At 34.9% G+C, this 8,438-nt stretch overlaps 1 long non-coding RNA gene across 1 annotated transcript; it reads right to left on the bottom strand.

The window, feature by feature from the left end:
* Positions 1–6,884: 6,884 nt before the first annotated feature.
* LOC133793963 (uncharacterized) lies at positions 6,885–8,237 on the bottom strand. The gene is made up of 3 exons (XR_009875049.1): positions 8,155–8,237; positions 7,704–7,825; positions 6,885–7,093 (listed from the first exon to the last, which is right to left on the bottom strand). It is a non-coding gene; the product is annotated as an uncharacterized LOC133793963 (long non-coding RNA).
* Between the last annotated feature and the right edge of the window lie 201 nt (positions 8,238–8,438).

The following is an 8,438-nucleotide window of genomic DNA, read 5'->3' as shown; positions in this document are numbered from 1 at the left end:
TGGACGGATAAATGTCAAGAAAGTTTGGAGTTGCTCAAGGAAAAATTATGTTCAGCACTAGTACTTTGCATACTGACACCCAACGACAAGTCTGTAGTATACTATGTGCGTCAAAGCAAGGTTTGGGCTGTGTGCTGATGCAAAATGACAAGGTGATAGCCTACGCCTCAAGACATTTGAAGGAATACGAGCAACATTATCCAACACATGATATGGAGTTGGCAGCGGTGGTCTTCGCACTGAAAATATGGCGCCACTATCTTTATGGAGAACGGTGTGAGATTTATACGAACCACAAGAGCTTATAATATATCTTCACGCAAAAAGAGCTCAACATGAGGCATCGCATGTGTTTGGAACTAGTAAAAGACTATGACTGTGAAATCCACACCACCTAGGAAAGGCGAATGTAGTTGCAGATGCGTTAAGTTGAAAAAGTTACGGAGATTTGGCAGCATTATTCGGAATTGAAAAGCCACTACAACAATAGCTAATTAACATCGGGATAGAAGTTGTCATGGGTCAACTAGCTAACTTGTCCATCTAGTCAAGTTTACTAGAGGATATACGAATCAAGCAAGGGCATGATGACACGTTAGTATCACATATGGCTGTAGTCAAAGAAGGCAAGACTGCAGATTTCTCTATATCAGGACAGGGGTTCTTGAAATATAAAGGCCAGGTATGCGTGCTAAATGACCATGGGATTAAGATGAAGATATTAGAAGAGGCACACACTACCCCATACTCAGTTCACCCTGGGTCTACCAAGATGACTCACGAACTTAAGGCACTATATTGGTGGTTGGGAATGAAGAAAGACGTAGTAGAGTATGTGTCCAAATGCCTAATATGACAGTAAGTAAAGGCAGAACATCAGCACCCGCAGGCTTATTACAACCGCTTAGTATACTAGAATGGAAATGGGAAGACATAGCCATGGACTTCATGAGGCAACACGACTTGGCTTGGGTTGTGGTGGATAGACTCACAAAGTCAGCTCACTTCCTGCTTGTTAAGACTACGTACACTGCAGACCAGTACGCATACATCTATGTTCGAGAAATTGTACGACTGCATGGATTCCCTAAGACCATAGTATCCAATAGAGGTTCAATGTTCACATCGACATTTTGGGGAAGCTTGCAGCAAGCCATGGGTACCAAGCTAAGTCTCAGTACGACATTTCATCCTTATAACGATGGATAGTTCGAGCGTACCATACATATTTTAGAAGATGTGTTGCTGATCGTGAAAATATGATACACAAGTGCACACAATCGATTCAAGTAATATAGATGATAAATAAAGTATCGTTCCCACGAAGACTATTTTGCAATTACCAACAATTGTTCTTTTAATTTCTATTTGGCAAACAAAGTTTAGATGAATGAATTTTAATTTTAAAATTATAAATAATTATGAACAAAATTAAAAAAAGATGGAAATCAATATTAAAAAGACCTAGGGTATTAATTTCATTAACTTTTCATTATACTAATTTTATTAATCAATTCTAGATTTCTTTCTTCTTTTTCTAATAGCAGGTTAACATAAATCGATTTCTATTCTTTTTCAAGATATAAGATCTCAGCCTATATGCAGGTTTTTTACATCTATGTGATAAACTTAAACATATAGAAGACATTAAGCATGGAAATCTAATTACTACATAAGCCATACAGGTACTTTCGTCAAATATGCAACCTATGTCTACTGTAATGCCCCAACTCCAGGGACTGTTACAGTGTGCCTTGTAAACAGTGCTAAACTCGCTAATCGAGTCATTTGGCCAAAATCGTGTAACTAAGTATGATTAGCGGTTTAGGGATTAAAATTTTTGGTTAAGATATAACGTTTCATTAGAACGTTTATTATATACATTGAGATCCCAAAAATATAATTTAAAGGTCTATTACAAGAAAATATTTACAACAGGCCGATCTAAGCGGCAAAAAAGGGTTTAACCCTAGTTCCTCTTCAAACCTCGGCCGTGATGGTCGAGCAGCTGCATATGTACACCTCGTCACCTAAGCTCTCCAACTCAAGGATGGTCCAGTTTTCTTTTGCCTTTACCTGCACCACATAGCAACTATGAGCCGAAGCCCAGCAAGAAAACTCAATATGCTCATGAACAGTAATAACATTTCATCAAATCATAAGGCACACGCCTAGCAGATATAGCCCTAGCCAAGCAGGCAAGAAAAACCACGTAGCAATGGGTATCCAGGAGAATCCTGCCCTCCTGAATGGACAACTATCAAGTCAGTCTCAATCAAATAAGTGATTTAACACTGGTGGTTCCGGTAACCATATCGGGCTGATAGTCCAGGATAAAAGATAGATGACTGATAAGTCTATCCCGGTCAGATGACTGATAAGTCCATCTCAGTCAGATGACTGATAAGTCCATCTCGATCATATGACTGATAATTCCATCTCGATCAGATGACTGATAAGTCCATATCGGAGGTCCCCGCCCTAGGCCTTAGGCCCTAGCTCTAGTAACTAGTCTTAGACTAGGCAAGCGCTTATAATTTTCATCGACCTTCAGGTCGGTCCAGCATTAATACCCCATATGAGTCATTCAACGCTGATATCGATTATATCTAATCTTCATTTGGCTCGGCGTTCATGACGCTTATTATTTCTTCATTTATTCTCATCCAATCAATTTTTTTTTTTTTGATGGGTTGATTTCTTGATTTTGACTCTTAGGTCAGTAAAACACGACCAGTGTTCAACCCATTATGAACTTGACTAGTAAATCACAGCTTCACAGATGGATCTGACACCATTGCCAATTCTGACTAATAAGTCAGTGCCATACACAAGTAAGCCATGCCACCAAACATATATCATATGTCAAATAACCGAATACAGGGCATTCATCATGCTTACTCAATAATTACTAGCACAACTAGGATCATGCATAAACACAGAGACTCAAGCTCTAAACAATATCATACTCAGTATACAAAGCATGTCCTAATCACATGTTTCTCGTGCATTACATTTAAGCATCCAAAATGCCTCAAAAATAGCCATGCATGTCACATATACACAGGGTGCAGTTTTCTTACCTCCGGTTCGAGCGAGAATTAGAACAAGAATGACCTTTGAGAGCGATCAACCCTTAATCCTTTAGCGGTCACCTAGTCATAACCAAACATAACCTCCGATTAATGAAAATCATCAAAGATAGGGTCTTGACCTAAACCCCACTCTCGGGACCTCGAAACATGCCCACACGGTGAGTAGATTCGATTCCGGGCCTTAAGGATTGAAACCCCGAGCCAAAAACCCTTAAAAACACCCAAAATAGGGTTCTGAAGAAACAGGGTAGTGCTACAGCGCCACCCTCCTAGCACCCCAGCGCTATACTCAGAACCAAACTGCCCTAGCCTCCTCCGCAGGTAGCGCTGTAGCGCCCTACACTGGGCGGTGTAGCGCTACCTTCAGCCAGCTTCAGCCCAGAAATATCCTCCTTCGATTCCACCATTTCCAACCCAAATCAAAAGCTTCCAAACATAAAATTCAGTCCCAAATGAACCTAAATACCACCTCCACATGTCCTAGGAACCACAACCCCAAGAACCCTAGTTAAAACTCCAACCAATTCCCAACTTTCCAACCCAAAAACCAGTTGGAACTTAACTAAGAAAACTGAGCAAAACCAAGAGTTTTAATGGCTAAAAACTCACCTCAATCTCAGCAACACACCCTCTTCAATGGTGGAGCATAACCCTAGCTTATCCCAGCTTGATTCCTTGGCTTGATTCCTCAAACAAAGCTTAAAAATCCAAAGAGAAAATGGAGGAAAAAGACCATCGGGAGAGAAGGAAGGCAACACTCTGTTTTCCTCTTCTTTCTACAGCCTTAATGGCTTATATCAATCTCTAAGGGTGAAAAGACCTAAATGCCCTTAGGTCTAAAATAAAGCCTTAATAGCCACCAAGTGCAAAACCGTCCTTTCACACCTATTTCATTAATCATAATTAACACCCTCCAATTCCCACTATTCTCAATAACCTCAAACACCAATAATCCATATCCCATTACCCTTTAATTCCCGGTAATGCTCTAATCATTAAAATCACCCCGAGACTCACCCCGAGCCTCGAACTTAAACTTGTTATGACTAGATCGAACACTTACATTTCATGATCGTCTCATGCCGAAAGGCTCGAACAAATCCACATATAATGTGGTACCAATCATAACTCACCCACATGCACGAAAATACATACTTATGCCCTCAACAGGTCAAATTACCAAAATGCCCTTATAATTATAAGTACACCCATATGCATGTGTTTATCATCATATTATAATATAATTCACGTAAACATGCATATGATCATTAAATAGCATCATAATTCAATTATGGCACTCCGGCCTCCTAATCAAGGTCCTAACCCTTATTAGGAAATTCGGGGCATTACATCTATATAATGATAGCATATTCAATTCTCATCTTTCGAATTTTGAATCAAAATCATTAAATCAAGCAAATAATGATCAAGTATTTACTAGCATTAAACACACATTATATAGATTAGAATAGAGAAGAAAGTCAAAAGAATATCATAATTAAATTATATAGAAATTCAAGTGACTTCATTAAACCCTAGATACAAAAAATTAGTTCATGGAAAAGAATAGAAAAAGAAGTGAGTAAAGAAAGAGAGAGAGATCAAGAAGAAAGAGAGAGATCTCAAATAGTCTAAAGTATTCTTTTTATAGTGATAAGGTTGTGAAAATATTTTTCTAGATGTTTCCATTTGTTTTTTGATAATGCTCCAAAATATATTTATTTGAATTTCAAATCCCGTAACTCTAGCTTGCGTAATCTTGTAGGTCAAATATCACTACATAAACGTCCGACTTTGATTTTTCTTCTGAAACAAGCTTTCGTAGGTCTTTGAATAAGCTTTCCAATGTCACCAAGAACACGTAAATCAGATAAGTGAGTCGGGAGATATGCTCAAAATATCAAAACTATGTCAGATTCAAAATATCTCAGATTTTTCCAACAATTTAAGTTTGAATTCTCCTTTACTTCTCCAACCAATTCAAATAAATATCTTTTTATTGTTTTTCTCTTGATTGAAGATAATATTTCAAATAAATTTTAAAATATTTCTCAAATATCCATTTAACAAATGACAACCTGAAAAATACAAAAATCACACATAAAAAGAACTAAAAATATAAAATAATAATAATAATAAAACTAAGACTAAAAAGTATTAAAAATCTATCCTATCAAATTCCCCCAAACTAAACATTTACTCTCCCTCGAGTAAAGAACACAAAAGACAAACAAAAACCAAACTAAAAACCTTAAACAACTAACACATATGAATCAAGCCAACAACATCAATTTAAGCCTCAAAATATTATAAATAACATGCTTATATAATCTTTAGGAAAATCAACTTATAATCCAGAATTTCAGTCAAAAAATTCTTCCAATTCACTTTAGTCCAAACAAAAATAAAATCTCTCAAAATCATGATTAATAAATAAAATATATTCGAATCATTTCATGCTCACCAATTTTTTTTTATTACAATAAATTAATATCATTATCCCATAAGCTTGCTATACTTACTAATCTCCACTAATGTAGAAACACATGCTAAAAAATCAATAAGACTTTCATGGCTTACAATTGAACGGCTTAGGTAAAGGTAGATGAACAAGTCATTTAGGCTCAAATATACCATAAGCATACAAACCAAACAAACCAATCTTATGACAAACTCATGAACCCAAAGCAATCCAAAATTTCTCAATCTTTCTTGCTTTGAGAGATAATTCATACACATGCTTTTTTTTTTTTTTTTTTTTTTTAATGATACTACACTCCCCCAAACTTATTTCTTTATATTTTCAATTGGAGTGTAGTTTATTTTCAATATTTTTTTTCTTTCTCTCTCAATTTTTCTTCTTCTATTGACACAAATTTCCAAATATAAACGGTTGGGGTTTTATGCCCTAATTAAAACTTAAATTCTTTGTAATCTCATTTTATGATCAATAAAAGAATAGAAATCATTTTTTGACTTGGTCAATCACTTTGCTCACATGTTTTAGTTTCATGATTATCTGTTTAATATAAACTTTTATTAAATCTTGAGCATATAGCTAATCTTATTTATAGTGACGTAATCACAGTGGAATATAAATATGATTATATGTTCAAAATAAGTTAGTCCTAAGATTATTCATTGCACCAGATTTACACTGACTTGCCAATCTACGATATGATCTACTTACACATTATAGTGTTATGTTCTTTCCAGAACATTAGCAAAGTAGATAAGATCGGATGTATTTGTTACATCGGACATGACCGATATTGACAGTTGATAAGATAAATAAACATACCGTTATTATCTAATCTAGTCATATCATATAGTTGACCATAGGTCAATTCCATCTCAATTCTGAGTGGTTAGTATTCACTACTACAAAAATTACACGATAAGTCGGTTAAAAGCCGACTTCTGAATGTTCATAAGTCGGTTGGGAACTGACTTCCCATGCAGTGACTTATGATGTAAAAGCATGGTAGGTCGGTTGGTGCCAAACCGACCTCTGGTGTAAAATATAATAAGTCGGTTCACAACCGACTTATGGTGTAGACATCTATTGTTAGTTTTAGTAGAACCGACTTAAGGTATTTTTTTTATTAAAAAGTGTATTATGCCCCAAAAAAATCCTGCTTTTTATACAAACAAACTGAACAAAATAGATATCACAGTAACATAAAATACTAAAATTTGAACTAAGTATCCAAAATAACAAGTCTTGAGTTAATTACAAAATGACTCATATAAGCATTGTAAACTATAGTTAGACAACAAAATTGTGTATATCTTCAAGAAAGACTAGGTTAATAGACAATCACACACAAATCATCTATCAATGTTCAATTACATATAGAAAATTAGTAAAGTAAATAAAATGATATATTCTCTTATTTATGGCTCCAAGTCTAACGGATGTAATCTCCCAGCCAACTTGGTAGTTTCTTCTCACGCCTGCACCTTTCTTTGAGTCCATTAAAGTGTTTCTCAACCTGCTGGACTTGAATTGAACCATTTTGATCTTATTATATACATATAATTAAGAAAAGAATTGAAATATATAAAACCATTTTATCAAAGCAAAAATGATTAAATAGTGTGCAATGAAGCTTGTGCAAGACTGTTTCAAGAAATATCCTAGCAAGCCTAACCTTGTATAAACTTTAACACTATAATGAAAACAATTACATCAAAAAAAATTTGGCCACGTCAAGAAAAGCCAAACCATCACAGATGCAATTATGCAAGAAACCATGTACTCAAATTGCATTATACACAACACATACACATGATTCTTAATGAAAAGACACTCAAAATCTCAAAATCACAAACACATAGGTCTCTGTAACAACATTCAAACTAAGAAATCTGTAATTAATGTGTAAATATACCACAACCCATGCAAGTGTGTGTAGCTATATAACCTGCAACATATATGGCTTTCCTTTGTTATCATTTGAAATATAGAAGACACTGAACAAAACTACAATACAATAAGATGAAAAAGTGGCAAGCAGCTCAAGTAGATTAAACAGTTCAACTTAAACTAGTGAAGAGATTTCGTCATGTGGCTATTATAAGTCTAAGTGTGAACTACAAACTTACATTAAAGAAGACTTACAATCTCCTCTCTTTAATTTCCCTGTTTTTTTTCCTCATACCCCTTAGAACGTTGCTTGTTTTATGTTGTGAAAGTTGTCCCCTTCCAGCTCTTCTGAGAGACCTCCCTGCATCAGAGAGACATTGACATTAATTGAAAGTTTGCTAACTAATAGTCTATAAAATCCACATCAAACAAGGATGCCCAATCAACACCCACAGTTGAATAATTATAAAATTTTTAAGCAATCAAATACCAACTGATTATATGTATCTGTTTTGCTGGACATAAAATACAAGACTAATCTATAGAATGGCATCTTATTAAACTTGTATCAATATAACCCAAACACACACAAAATTACTATAACTTTACAAAACAAAAACAAAATTAAAGACAGAGATAAACGACAAAAAAAAAAGACTGGGTTTCAATGTGCTGAATACATAAACATACCCAGAGCACAATCTAACAGAGAAGAATCAAGTATGATGCTCACCCAAGTACCCCAATTAAGCTGCTCTCCTTCCTCTTTGATCTAACGCATGCACCCATTATCAAAGATAATCAATAATTAACACATTATGTTTTTCCTAAACTATGGTTGATAACATAATTGTCAAAATAAAAAAACAATCAAAACAAGAACATGCAGAATATAACAAACAAGTAAAATACATTATCAAATAATTTACATAATAATTATATTTAATCTTCAACCACACACTTAACAACTTAGG

Source organism: Humulus lupulus, chromosome 8 (assembly GCF_963169125.1).
Source record: "Humulus lupulus chromosome 8, drHumLupu1.1, whole genome shotgun sequence".
Classification (NCBI taxonomy): Eukaryota; Viridiplantae; Streptophyta; class Magnoliopsida; order Rosales; family Cannabaceae; genus Humulus; species Humulus lupulus.
The sequence above is the reverse complement of the archived record's forward strand: the minus strand, read 5'-3'. Positions and strand labels throughout refer to the sequence as shown.